We start from the raw sequence: 14,100 nt of genomic DNA, 5'->3' as shown, positions 1-14,100 counted from the left end.
GTCGATGGAAAATGGGTATGACATTAGCCTGACGCATACCACTTCCTCGTGTGATTGCGAGGGAGCTAAAGTACGGATCAACTGCAACAGCAGTACGTACATTAACTACCCTCTGTACTGTCGTCGTTTGTTTCCTTTTGTTATGTTGTCTAGGTCCTAAGCCTATGATTTCACCTAACTGGTTGAAGAAGTTGATAAATAATTGCCGATGTGGTTGACATGTACTGGAATATCTTGCCGCATACTAGAACGAACTACATTCTTTCTACACTCACCATGTACAATGAGCATGTTGGCTTTCGCTGCATTGTTACATCCCATCGGCCACTCACGATCTACTGCTTCGATTGTCACACACTAAAGCAAACATAACATCGTACCTAGCAACTACGCAGGTTATATGGCACAAACAAGTGTCGGTGTGGAAACTTTCCAAATACGATATCTCGTAAACGACTCGCACTAGCATCTGCACAAACACCAGTGACTTTCTGATTTACTCGACTTTTAGTCTGTTAATGTTAACAGGCGTTGACCCATCTGAAGTGTGCGTGTGCACAAAAAATACACTTTCTAAGTATTGTTACAGTATGTTCATTGGCTAACAGTACGAGCCCCTTACTATCAATACATTCCGTGAAAACAGCACATCAGTAACACTTCCATATCCGCAATATCTGCAGATCAAGTTTTAGATTATTCACTCCGTACACGTAACTCTTGACTTATGGACTGCCTCATGTTTGTATCTTGTCGATAAATATTTTTCTGTGCTGGTGAAGAGCTTTGAAAAAAATATCCTCTTCCATTCAAATGAAATTACGCAACGAATCTAGAGCTTGAAATCTATTTGATGAAACACGTTACTTCAGAGTGGTGGCCTTTGTGCTTGGAATACGGGTTTATAGATGCGTAGAGTGACATTATCCACTATACCTTAACAGTATTCAATTTAAAACCGGAACTGGGTTGAAGATTCAACTGAGCTAGCGAATAACTTCTACTAACATTTATGTCCTATCGTTGTACATCATTCGCTGTTGAAGCCATCGACGAGTCCTGAATCCTCTTCGCGATTTGGTTCAACTGGCTCTGAGCACTGTGGGACTTAATACCTGAGGTCATCAGTCCCCTAGAACTTAGAACTACTTAAACCTAACTAACCTAAGGACATCACACACATCCATGCCCGAGGCAGGATTCGAACCTGCGACCGCAGCGGTCACGCGGTTCCAGACTGAAGCGCCTAGAACCGTTCGGCCACTCCGGCCGCCGAGATACTGCATTCGTAAAACGTGATCAACAGCGCCATATTTGCACCTAGTGGCCAAAATTGGAACTAATTTTTTTCCAGTGTAAATCGTTTCCGCTTTACTGGATCTACCAAGTTTCGCTGCCTCACTGGACATCCGTGAATAGCTGCGCTTTAGTTACAACCACCCAATAGCATTGAATGCTACTCTATTCTGTCTCGTGTTTATTTTTTGGGGAGTTTTAGTTGTACGTGGTACAGTGGTACACAGCACAGCATGGTTTATGACTACATGATGAAGAACCCTCCGCGAAGTAACGGCTGTACTGATGAGAAAAGTGAACGAAAGTAAGCAGACTAACTCTTCGCGCCCCGACGACAAAATCGTCTTTAGAAGTGGATGAAGAAAGAGGCTCACTCTTTGTTTTAAGGTGAAGTGATATGCAGATTGAGAGAAAGAAGCGTCCCATGCTCCTTTAGGTTTTGGACAAAAAAAAGATAATTTTCTTCGCCTTATTGTGGAGCCAGTATTTACGTAACCTCCCTCTGCGAAACCATAGCATTTACGCAACCTTCCTCCGCGAAACCATACTTGGGGCAGTCTTAGTACTTAAAGTAACTGCCGCGGCGTGGCGAGGGAGAAGAAATTTCAGCCTCCGACGAACTGTGCTGGTTTCTCGGAACAGAGCTTCTGGTAACAAGGCAGTAATTACGTCGGGTAGAGCTCTCCAGACCGTAATATCCGCCTCCGCAAGGAGTTAGTGAAAGTCACAGTCCGTGGTCGTGTGTTTTCTCAAGAAACACATGGGCGCTGTCCATCTTGTCTGCACTACCCTCGTCAAACCTTTACGAACTTCAATCGCAATGCCTGGACACCCTATCGATCCACAATTCTCTACATTATAATAACGGTTCGCCTCTCTTACAACAGCAACACAACCCTTCGGGTCACTCAACACACAAATTTGACAGAATCATGCCGCTGCCAACACAGAATTCCTTTCGTCTTGTGGAATTTACCGGTGGAAGGAAACCTACACTATCTGATCAAAAGTTCACTTTAGTGGACTTTAATATTTTGTGTGTGTGTGTGTGTGTGTGTGTGTGTGTGTGTGTGTGTGTGTGTGTGTCCATCCTTCGATTTTATGACGAATTGAACTCTGCTGAGGATACTTTCAGTGATGTGTCTGAATATCTGTGGACGAATGGCAACCCTTTTTTCCTCAAGAGCCGGAACCAGATTTTTTTGTTTTATTTGTTCTTCACAATTATAGTGTTATCTGAGAAGCTAAAATGCGCCAGACAACTCACACCTTTATGGCTAGTGATGAATGTATATATTCATTATTATTTATTTGACGTACTTGTTAACAAAATAAAAGCTAACAGCACAAAAACGCTAATACAATTCTAGTATCTACCATTACAGAATTACAATAAAAATCCCAAACCAATTATCCAAGAACTGTTGGTACTACAGTTTCAGTTCTGTTTTTGTTTATTTATTAGGTTGCATCTAAGGCGTAGATAGTTCCTTTCGCTATCGGATCCGCACTCATATTAACTCGGTCAAGAGCCACTGCGAGCCACATTCCTTGGCCACAGGGAAGCACGTCACTGCAACAAGCTATTCCACGACTCACTGTTACGTCCTAGAATCCCTACTTCCTCGAACACTTGCATGAACGCAATGTAAATTCTTGAGAAACCACGTTACTCACTGGTCTGCAGCGTCATTTGTCCCCTCTCCATGTGGAGGTATGCTATATATTCCGGAAGGTTCCAGGCCGACGTGTGGTTCAGTGTACCGTGATGTCTTCTTTGGCCTTTCTGGATACTACAGCTGCTGTATCGCCCAAAATGAGTAGTGATGTTGGACGTGGGGTCTGCAGCGGAGTGAACGTCTTTAATCTACATCATACTCCGCAAGCCACCTAACGGTGTGTGGCGCAGGGTACTTTCGGTACAACTATCTGGATCCCTCCAACCCTGTTCCATTCGCGAATAGTGCGTGGGAAGAATGAGTGTCGGTAAGCCTCTGTACTGCCTTTAATTTCTCGAATTTCCTCCTTGTGGTCAATACGTGAGACGTATGTGGGGAAAAGTATGTTGTCCGACTCCTGAAACGCCGACCAGTGTGGCCGTGCGGTTCTAGGCGCGTCAGTCTGGAACCGCGCGACCGCTACGGTCGCAGGTTCGAATCCTGCCTCGGGCATGGATGTGTGTGATGTCCTTAGGTTAGTTAGGTTTAAGTAGTTCTAAGTTCTAGGGGACTGATGACCTCAGATGTTAAGTCCCACAGTGCTCAGAGCCATTTTTTCCTCCTGAAAAGTGCTGTCCCGAAATTTCAATAGTAAATCTCTCCGTGATGCACAACGCCTCTTTTGTAACGTCTGCCAGTGGAGTTTGTTTAGCATCTCCGTAACGCTCTCTCGCCAGCTAAACGACCCCGTGACGAAACGCGCAGCTCTTCGTTGGATTATCTCTATCTCCTGTATCAGGCCTACCGGATAGGAATCCCCGATATGAACAGTACTCAAGAATGGGACGAACAAGCGCCTTATAAGCCACTTCTTTCGTGGATGACTTACATTTCCTTAAGATTCTTCCGATAAATCTGAGTCTGCTGTCTGCTTTTCCCACTATCTGTTCTATGTGGTCATTCTCCTTAAGGTCGCTCTGGATAGTTACGCCTACACAAGAGCATTTTACGGCAGATGCTGTCCCCAGCTGTTTGTCATCAATAGTGTAGCTGTACAGTAGTGGATTTCTTTTCCTATGTATGCGCAATATGTTACATTTATTTACGTTCAGGGTCAACTGCCAGAGCCTGCACCATCCATCAATTCTCTGCAGGTCGTTCTGCAAATTCTTACTATATTCTGGTTGTGCTACTTTGGTATAGACAACTGCATCATCTTCAAATAGCCTTAAAGAGTATCCGACGCTTTCTACTAAATCATTTATAAGTATTGTAAACAGCAACACGTCCCTGTGGTCCTCCGGATTTTACCTTTACATCTGTCGATTTTGTTCCGTCAAGAGCGACGTGTTGAGTTCTATCTGCAAGACAGTCTTGAATCCAATCGTAATCTGCTCCGATACTCCGCAAGCTCGTATTTTTTTCATTAAACGGCAATGCAGGACGGTGTCAAATACCTTACTGATATCAAGGAGCCCGGGCATCAACCTGAGCGCCTTTGTTCACTGCGCTGTCGATCTCACGGAGGAACAGAGCGAGTTGAGTTTCGCAGGATCTCTGTTGGCGAAATCCATGTTGATTTTTATAGAGGAGATGTTCATTTCCCAAAAATGTCATAATTATTTAACATAAAACATGTTCCATAATTCTACAACAGACTGACGTCAACGATGTTGGTCTACAATTGTGTGGATCTGCCTTACAGCCTTTCTTAAAAACGGGAATGACCTGCGCTTTTTACCAGTCGTTAGGTACCTTTCGTTGCTCAAGCTATCTACGATAAATTACTGCTAGAAGTCGCATTAATTTGCGCGTGTAGTATTACCAGATGGTGAGCCCCAGTCCTAGTTTGAACTGTTTAATACATGGAGCATTTCCTTGATATTGATTTATACTATATATGAGTTCATTTAATTACTAATTGCAGGCGCGTGTAAAGAAAAGTAAATGATTTAGTGTTCTCATACGATAAATAGCAATTACAGAAAAATTTGGTTCTTTGAAAACTGTCATCTCTCTCTGCATATGCCTGCCCAAGCCGTCTTCCTTGTTTTACGAACTTTTACAATGCCTCGACAGAAAATGAGCAAAACCTGTTGAGTGACGTCGTTGCTGATGGCGGTGATGTTGACGTCTTGAGTGTGAAGACTACTTTGGTGTATCTCTCCCCCCTTGACCTGCTCTTTGCAGATAAAACCTTAATCTCCCTCTACAATTTTTACCCCTACGCTAACCTTCATACTGACGATTCCTTGACACTTAAGGATATGTCACTTCTCTACTCAAACTGTACTATAAACTTCATTTCTCCCCAATTCGATTCATACCACCTCATTAGTTATCAGGCTTAAATAAGAATCTTTAACATTCTTATGTGTGAGCTGTTTACCGTCAACGCTCCCATAGAAAGCTACAGACAAATACCTTCTAAAAAGTTCTCCCCGTATTTTGTATTCGACGTTAAAGTTATGTTTTCAGAAACGTTCCACTTGTTAATCACATACAGTTGATATACCGGAGACAAGTTGAATCTCACCTATATCTACTATAATGATGTAGACCGAAGCAATACCCCAGCACCACGATTCAAACCCAGGTTTCCTGCTTACAAGGCACTTTTACTTGGTGTAACGCTACACTGCTAAACGTCCCCTTAGAAAAATTATAAATTACTATGCTGGTAAACTGCTACGTTATTTAATACAGAGACAGCTGAGTAAAACTGAACGTACTCAGACATTTCTTTCTCTATTTATTCTGACCACCAATAAACAGACACGCAATACTTTTAGCGCAACGCAGTCTGACTTTCAATAATCCCTACAAAAGAATGGTCCTAACTAACAATAACCTATACCTTTCATGAATCACTCACCTCACAAAAATCTTCGTTACTCGAACTACTGCAATACAGCGAGTACATATATATATATATATATATATATATATATATACATACACCCCTGGAAATGGAAAAAAGAACACATTGACACCGGTGTGTCAGACCCACCATACTTGCTCCGGACACTGCGAGAGGGCTGTACAAGCAATGATCACACGCACGGCACAGCGGACACACCAGGAACCGCGGTGTTGGCCGTCGAATGGCGCTAGCTGCGCAGCATTTGTGCACCGCCGCCGTCAGTGTCAGCCAGTTTGCCGTGGCATACGGAGCTCCATCGCAGTCTTTAACACTGGTAGCATGCCGCGACAGCGTGGACGTGAACCGTATGTGCAGTTGACGGACTTTGAGCGAGGGCGTATAGTGGGCATGCGGGAGGCCGGGTGGACGTACCGCCGAATTGCTCAACACGTGGGGCGTGAGGTCTCCACAGTACATCGATGTTGTCGCCAGTGGTCGGCGGAAGGTGCACGTGCCCGTCGACCTGGGACCGGACAGCAGCGACGCACGGATGCACGCCAAGACCGTAGGATCCTACGCAGTGCCGTAGGGGACCGCACCGCCACTTCCCAGCAAATTAGGGACACTGTTGCTCCTGGTGTATCGGCGAGGACCATTCGCAACCGTCTCCATGAAGCTGGGCTACGGTCCCGCACACCGTTAGGCCGTCTTCCGCTCACGCCCCAACATCGTGCAGCCCGCCTCCAGTGGTGTCGCGACAGGCGTGAATGGAGAGACGAATGGAGACGTGTCGTCTTCAGCGATGAGAGTCGCTTCTGCCTTGGTGCCAATGATGGTCGTATGCGTGTTTGGCGCCGTGCAGGTGAGCGCCACAATCAGGACTGCATACGACCGAGGCACACAGGGCCAACGCCCGGCATCATGGTGTGGGGAGCGATCTCCTACACTGGCCGTACACCACTGGTGATCGTCGAGGGGACACTGAATAGTGCACGGTACATCCAAACCGTCATCGAAACCATCGTTCTACCATTCCTAGACCGGCAAGGGAACGTGCTGTTCCAACAGGACAATGCACGTCCGCATTTATCCCGTGCCACCCAACGTGCTCTAGAAGGTGTAAGTCAACTACCCTGGCCAGCAAGATCTCCGGATCTGTCCCCCATTGAGCATGTTTGGGACTGGATGAAGCGTCGTCTCACGCGGTCTGCACGTCCAGCACGAACGCTGGTCCAACTGAGGCGCCAGGTGGAAATGGCATGGCAAGCCGTTCCACAGGACTACATCCAGCATCTCTACGATCGTCTCCATGGGAGAATAGCAGCCTGCATTGCTGCGAAAGGTGGATATACACTGTACTAGTGCCGACATTGTGCATGCTCTGTTGCCTGTGTCTATGTGCCTGTGGTTCTGTCAGTGTGATCATGTGATGTATCTGACCCCAGGAATGTGTCAATAAAGTTTCCCCTTCCTGGGACAATGAATTCACGGTGTTCTTATGTCAATTTCCAGGAGTATATATATATATATATATATATATATATATATATATATATATATATATATATATAATTTTTTTCACGATATCCAGTCTTACAAATTTCCTCTTTCTGACGGACACACGTCCATATCGCCCGCTCTCGAAACTCTGGCGTCTCTGTCCCCACATCCACCACTGCTAGCGGCTCACCTCCAACTTCTCAACGCTACGCGCTGTTCACATCCAGCTGCCCGACACTACAATAGCGAATATTCCAACAATGCTAACCAGCCACAGACTGCACACAGCACAGTCAGTGATTTTGATACAGAGCGCTACGTGGCGTTACCAACATAAAAACCTAAACAGCCTACTTACAACTGGTGTGAGCTGGAATTTGTATCAGGGAGGGAGACACACTAGAGCAATCTGTGCAGCTGTGGTAGCTGCAGTGACAGAGTGGCTTCATGGATAATGCATCTGCATTGTTAACAGGAGACCTGGTATCGAATCCTGGTAGAGGTACAAATTTTAATTAATTACTTCGGCCTACATCATTATCGTTTTCCTTGTCATTGCGTCTATTTTTCAAGTCCTCTTTACTTTCGGTGTCTTCACTTACTTTGTTGCCTATATAACAAAACTCTTCTACAGGGTTATTACAAATGATTGAAGCGATTTCACAGCTCTACAATAACTTTATTATTTGAGATATTTTCACAATGCTTTGCACACACATACAAACACTCAAAAAGTTTTTTTAGGCATTCACAAATGTTCGATATGTGCCCCTTTAGTGATTCGGCAGACATCAAGCCGATAATCAAGTTCCTCCCACACTCGGCGCAGCATGTCCCCATCAATGAGTTCAAAAGCATCGTTGATGCGAGCTCGCAGTTCTGGTACGTTTCTTGGTAGAGGAGGTTTAAACACTGAATCTTTCACATAACCCCACAGAAATAAATCGCATGGGGTTAAGTCGGGAGAGCGTGGAGGCCATGACATGAATTGCTGATCATGATCTCCACCACGACCGATCCATCGGTTTTCCAATCTCCTGTTTAAGAAATGCCGAACATCATGATGGAATTTTTCCGTAAGATTTTCCAAACCGTCGGCTGTGGTACGTTTAGCTCCCTGCTTGCTTTATTCGTCGACTTCCGCGGGCTACGCGTGAAACTTGCCCGCACGCGTTTAACCGTTTCTTCGCTCACTGCAGGCCGACCCGTTGATTTCCCCTTACAGAGGCATCCAGAAGCTTTAAACTGCACATACCATCGCCGAATATAGTTAGCAGTTGGTGGATCTTTGTTGAACTTCGTCCTGAAGTGTCGTTGCACTGTTATGACTGACTGATGTGAGTGCATTTCAAGCACGACATACACTTTCTCGGCTCCTGTCGCCATTTTGTCTCACTGCGCTCTCGAGCGCTCTGCCGGCAGAAACCTGCAGTGCGGCTTCAACCGAACAAAACTTTATGAGTTTTTCTACGTATCTGTAATGTGTCGTGACCATGTGTCAATGAATGGAGCTACAGTGAATTTATGAAATCGCTTCAATCATTTATAATAGCCCTGTATTTGTTTAGGTGTCTGACTTCCTAATCTAATTCTCTTAGCACTGCCTGATCTCATTCGACTACATTCCATTTCCCTTGTTTTACTTTTGTTAATGCTCCATCTGATTACTTCATATGAAGACATGATCCATCCTGCTTTACTTTTGTTCCTAGTCCTTTGTCTGCTCTGGTATGTTTACAAAATCATAGGTAAATTTCCAAGCTTTTATTTCTCATTTTTGATCTTTAATTCTCTTCCCAAATGTCTCCTTGGTTTCCTTCCTCAACGTTTAGATAACATCGAGTATAGGCTACGGCGCTGCGTCACTGTCTTCTCAAACAGTAGGCTCTACACCGCTTTCGTCCGAATCATATAACTGCAGTCTGATTTCCGTCTAAGTTGTAGCAACCTTTTGCTCCCTGTATCTTATCCCTCTTACTTGCAGAAGAGGGAAGCGTTTAATGCAGTCCACATTATCAGAAGCTTTTAAATACACATTTGGAAATAATACGATAACATTGTGATGAGCGTTAGCTGAATGAAGAGTGAACAACAGTGAAGTGGGCGCGCTACCTTCTACTGTGAGTATGTGGAACGCCGTGAGCACGGGAGCGTGTCTAAGAGCTCACAGGAGAACCAGCAGCTCTGCCACTCTGCCGACAGCGACCGGAACGCGAGCCCAACTTTCTTTCCGGCCGTGTGCGGGCAGCAACTTTCCAGCGGTGCTGCAGATAGTGCGGGCAGCGGGCGGTGTCCCAGTGCCTCGCTAGCCCGCCACCTGCTCTAGCGCTGAAGTACTGTTCTACACTTGCCGGTCGCTGGGTACACTGAGGAAAGACTAGGGGTCACAGTGGACAGCTGGCGAAAGAACATGGAAAATACGCCTATGGCACTAGCGCAGGAGTATTGCTCCACTTATCATACAAGCTATGTGTTTACCGAGTTATGGCACTCGTGTTAATGCCGTTCAATAGCGAATCGAAATGACGGGCCAAGTTGTAACAAATGTGTATTTATTCACTTGTTTTATGCGCTGATTTATTTAACTTTGCAAAATGCCTTCGGGCCTTCTCTCGCATAAACCAGATACTCAACACATTTAGAAAATTTTCTTTCGAAATTTGTGATAAGTTCCCATTGGACCGAACTGCTGAGTTCATCGGTACCTAGGCTTAAACACTACTTAATCTAAAACTAGCTTACTCTAAGGACGAAACACACATCCATGCCCGAGGGAGGACTCGGAACCTCCGACGTGGGGATCCGCGCGAACCGTGGCAGGGCGCCCCAACATATTTTGAATTACATTCGTTACAATGCTATATCGTCCGCCACCGTAGCTGAACGGATGCCGGCACGGTAGCTCAGCGTGGTCGGTCAGAGGGTTAGCTGCCCTCTGTAATAAAGAAAAAACTGAGTTAAACAATCAACAACGAACTTAAACGGATGTCTTACGACGTCCGCCCCGACCAGATGCAATGAACAAAAGCGAACAAAAAGAGATTTAGCCGGCACGGTAGCTCAGCGTGTTCGGCCAGAGAGCTGGTTAGCCCCTGTAATAAAAAAACTGAGTGGAAGGATCAACAAACGAACTTGAACGGATGTCATGTGACTTCCGCAACGACCAAACACAACGATTAAAAAAAAGGGTCAGAGTGACGGCTCTTCAATCCTCTGGGCCCGGGTTCGATTCCCGGCTAGGTCGAATTTTCTCCGCCTAGGGACTGGGTGTTGTGCTGTCCTCGTCATCATCATATCATCCTCATCGACTGCAGGTCGCCGAAGTGGCGTCAAATTGAAAGAGCGGCACCCTGCGAACGGTCTTCCCGACGGGGGGCTCTAGCCATGCGATTAAATAAATAAATAGTATGCTATATCTAACCAGAATATTTAAATAATATCTGTATAATTGAATGCTGGCTGACAAGCTAAACAATTTATTGAATATCTATAAAGGTTCCTGGTTCAAAATGGTTCAAATGGCTCTGAGCACTATGGGACTTAACATCTATGTTCATCAGTTCCCTAGAACTTAGAACTACTTAAACTTAACTAACCTAAGGACAGCACACAACACCCAGCCATCACGAGGCAGAGAAAATCCCTGACCCCGCCGGGAATCGAACCCGGGAACCCGGGCGTGGGAAGCGAGAACACTACCGCACGACCACGAGATGCGGGCAAGGTTCCTGGTCTGGCTGGCATTAATTTTTGTAGTCTGTCAGAAGCGAAGCAAATTAAATAGAATTAATTACGTTTCTTAACTGTGACCAGATTTCCCAGAAAGGAACTCAATGTCTTCGTCGTCCACCTCGTGTTGAATCTCTGTCTTAAAGATCAGGGTAACGTGAATGTTGTTAGTTCTTGTAATCCAGCGAACACCGACTGTGCATAATATATCTTCCAAAGAAACCCGAGAAACTATGCTGAAATCATTTATCGGCGAATTACTGTGTCTGCCGTGAAATGCTGTGTCTGATTTAAGAAGCGGGGAGTACATTGACGAAGTTTAACGTTTAGGGTGACCGCGTATTCTAGCTATGTTGTACATTAACGTACAATTCCTTTTAAGTTACAAACTTGAATGCAGCCACCGCAGACGTTGCTAATTGTTGAGCGTGTCCCCTAATGAGAAAAAACTCCTATTTCGAAGATCCGGTGAGATGTACTGTTCGTCAAATAAATAAGACAGGCACTGCAGTTTATTTTATTTTCCTTATATGAACGCTAAATATATTCTCATTAACAAAACTGTTATAATAGGAACAGAGATAAAAATGTTGGCGTTCTCTCTTCTTCAAGACACACCACAGACTCCTCTCTTTCCACCGATTTAAAAAAAAAAGTGACAGTCGCATCTCTCTCATCTAACAGCATCTCTGTGCAGCGCATTGGTTCTTTTTTATACCTCTTTGGAAACTTCTAGTAAATGCCATTACAGTAGTTCTGTTCTTTATAAAGTGTCAATTCCTCGTTAGCTTTAAATATATTTTCTTTTGCCGTACGAGTCTGAGTTTGGAGACGGAGTGGGCACAAACGATGTTTTAATGCTTTTAATAACTGGCGTTTACAAATTACTAAACGAAAATAAAAGTGACAATTTTCAGAGACTTAACAAATGCCTACGATAGTATATCACTGCCGATATTAGCATGTAAATTGATGAAGTATGGTTGCTCAAAAGATTTGCTCGAAATGAGCAACCAGTATTGTCGCATCGACAGATCGTCATCGTAAATGACATACAAAGAATCGGACCGCGGATGAGAAGTGCTGACTTACCACTAGGTTTTATTTTGTCCTCTTTGCTTTTCAATACATATGATAATGATACGATCCAGTGATGGGTAACATTAAGATCTTACAATTTGCTGACGGTCTATGCATTTATGCAGCTGGAGTGACAATAAACTAGTGACAGCTGATGGACAATTTCCTTTGTTGGCTGCTAAGTAGCTTACTTCAAACGTCTCTCGGTAAGACCTCCGCTGCTTATTCACTACACAGATGTACAGATTTTAATCAAATAAAACTAGGCACATATGCACTTTCAGTCAAGAAAACTGTCAATGATTTACGTTTGGAAATAGATCACAAACTGATATGGGGCCTACATGTGGAAAGAGTAATACAAAAACGCAAAACAGCAACAAATATCCTGCGAAAAATTACGGTATTACCTAGACAACAGACCCCAATGTTGCGAAGCATTTATCGAGCACTTATTCGTCCCTCCCTATACTACGCATGCATTTTACGGGCCTGTAAGCACATTCACATTATTTAAATTGGACTAAATAAACTATGAAGTGTGACGTACGTGTTTAGGCGCGATGAAATCGACACCAACAATTGCACTGTTGTGGAAGACAAGCACCACTACACCTCCGCCAGTATTCTCTCTCGTCGAAGTGAATGCTGAAACACAGCCAGTTTACGAGATCGTTGGTTATGCAGAAGGTCCGTACAGTGGCGATGGACTATTATAACGAATGCTTCTGGATAAGCAAACAGGGGCCGACATACATTCTAGATTATTTTAAAACAGAACAATTCCGGGCTGATGTGCGCTACAGCTGTACCCCATTACGACGACATATCGTATATCCCCCACATAAATCGATATGAATGATATCTATGATACCCCTTCACACCATGTCAACGCGACTTAGAGCACGTAACGAATATGACATCGGATGTACATTCGCAGACAACACGAACGTGCGGTCGCTACAAACAATAGGATGGGGCAAATAAAAGTGGCGTGGAGAACAGAGTTCCAGGGTACAAAGAAACACAACAGAGAAAACGAAGTACAGTACTGACTACAGCAGATGTTGAAATGGACTACCATTCATGTCTTGGCAATTTTTGGTCCTGGTCAACAAGTTGCTGAAGGCTGATCGAAGCTCAACTGCTGGAATTGCTGCAATCTCATCCAGTATCTTCTGCTGCTGCTGCTCTTGAAGACTATGAGGCTTGTTTCTATGCACCTTAGACTTGAGAGCTCCCCACACGGAGTAATCGCACGCTGGTCGATCAGATGACTTTGGTGGTCAGCTAGCGCCGCGACCAGACTGACCTCTGGTAACAACTCTGCCAGGTGTGAAGATTGCGTAAATGTGCTCCAACGATGGGCCTGCTGTACGAGCAGTTGCTCGATCCTGTTGGAAGTAACTGTACGTCTTTTCCTCCACCGTTAATGCTGCCACAAATGGTTTCAAAATGTTGGCCATGTAACGCACCGAAGTCGGCGTCTGATGAAAGAAGATGAGGCCAATAATACGCCGTACAGACACTACACACCCAACCGCCAACCTTCAGACCACGCAATGGCGTTTCGTTGAAATTATGCGGATTCTCCGCTGCCCAAAACCTGTGATTCTGTGAGTTGACATAATCATTGGCGAAACCAGGGCTCATCAGGCATAAAGAGCAGATCCATGGGCAAGCCATTCATTGCTATCTCAGTGAACAGCCACTCACAAAAATGGAGGCGCTGAGGAGCACCTGCTGGTTGTGCAGGTCCAGATGGAGTACTCGTCCGCATGATCGACGTGATGTGCCAGTCTCTTGCGACAGGCGTCGGGTTGATTTGGTGCTCTGAAGCATTTCCTGGTGAACTGCAGCCACATTTCCTGGTGCGCGGACACGTTTCGAATGATTTTTGATTTGTTCAAAACAGATCATGTCTGACGCCATTTTCTTACTAAGCACTGCATGACACTCTTGCCGGCACTTTAA

The sequence above is a fragment of the Schistocerca serialis genome, chromosome 5, assembly GCF_023864345.2.
Source record: "Schistocerca serialis cubense isolate TAMUIC-IGC-003099 chromosome 5, iqSchSeri2.2, whole genome shotgun sequence".
NCBI classification, from domain to species: Eukaryota; Metazoa; Arthropoda; class Insecta; order Orthoptera; family Acrididae; genus Schistocerca; species Schistocerca serialis.
Note: the sequence above shows the minus strand (reverse complement) of the source record.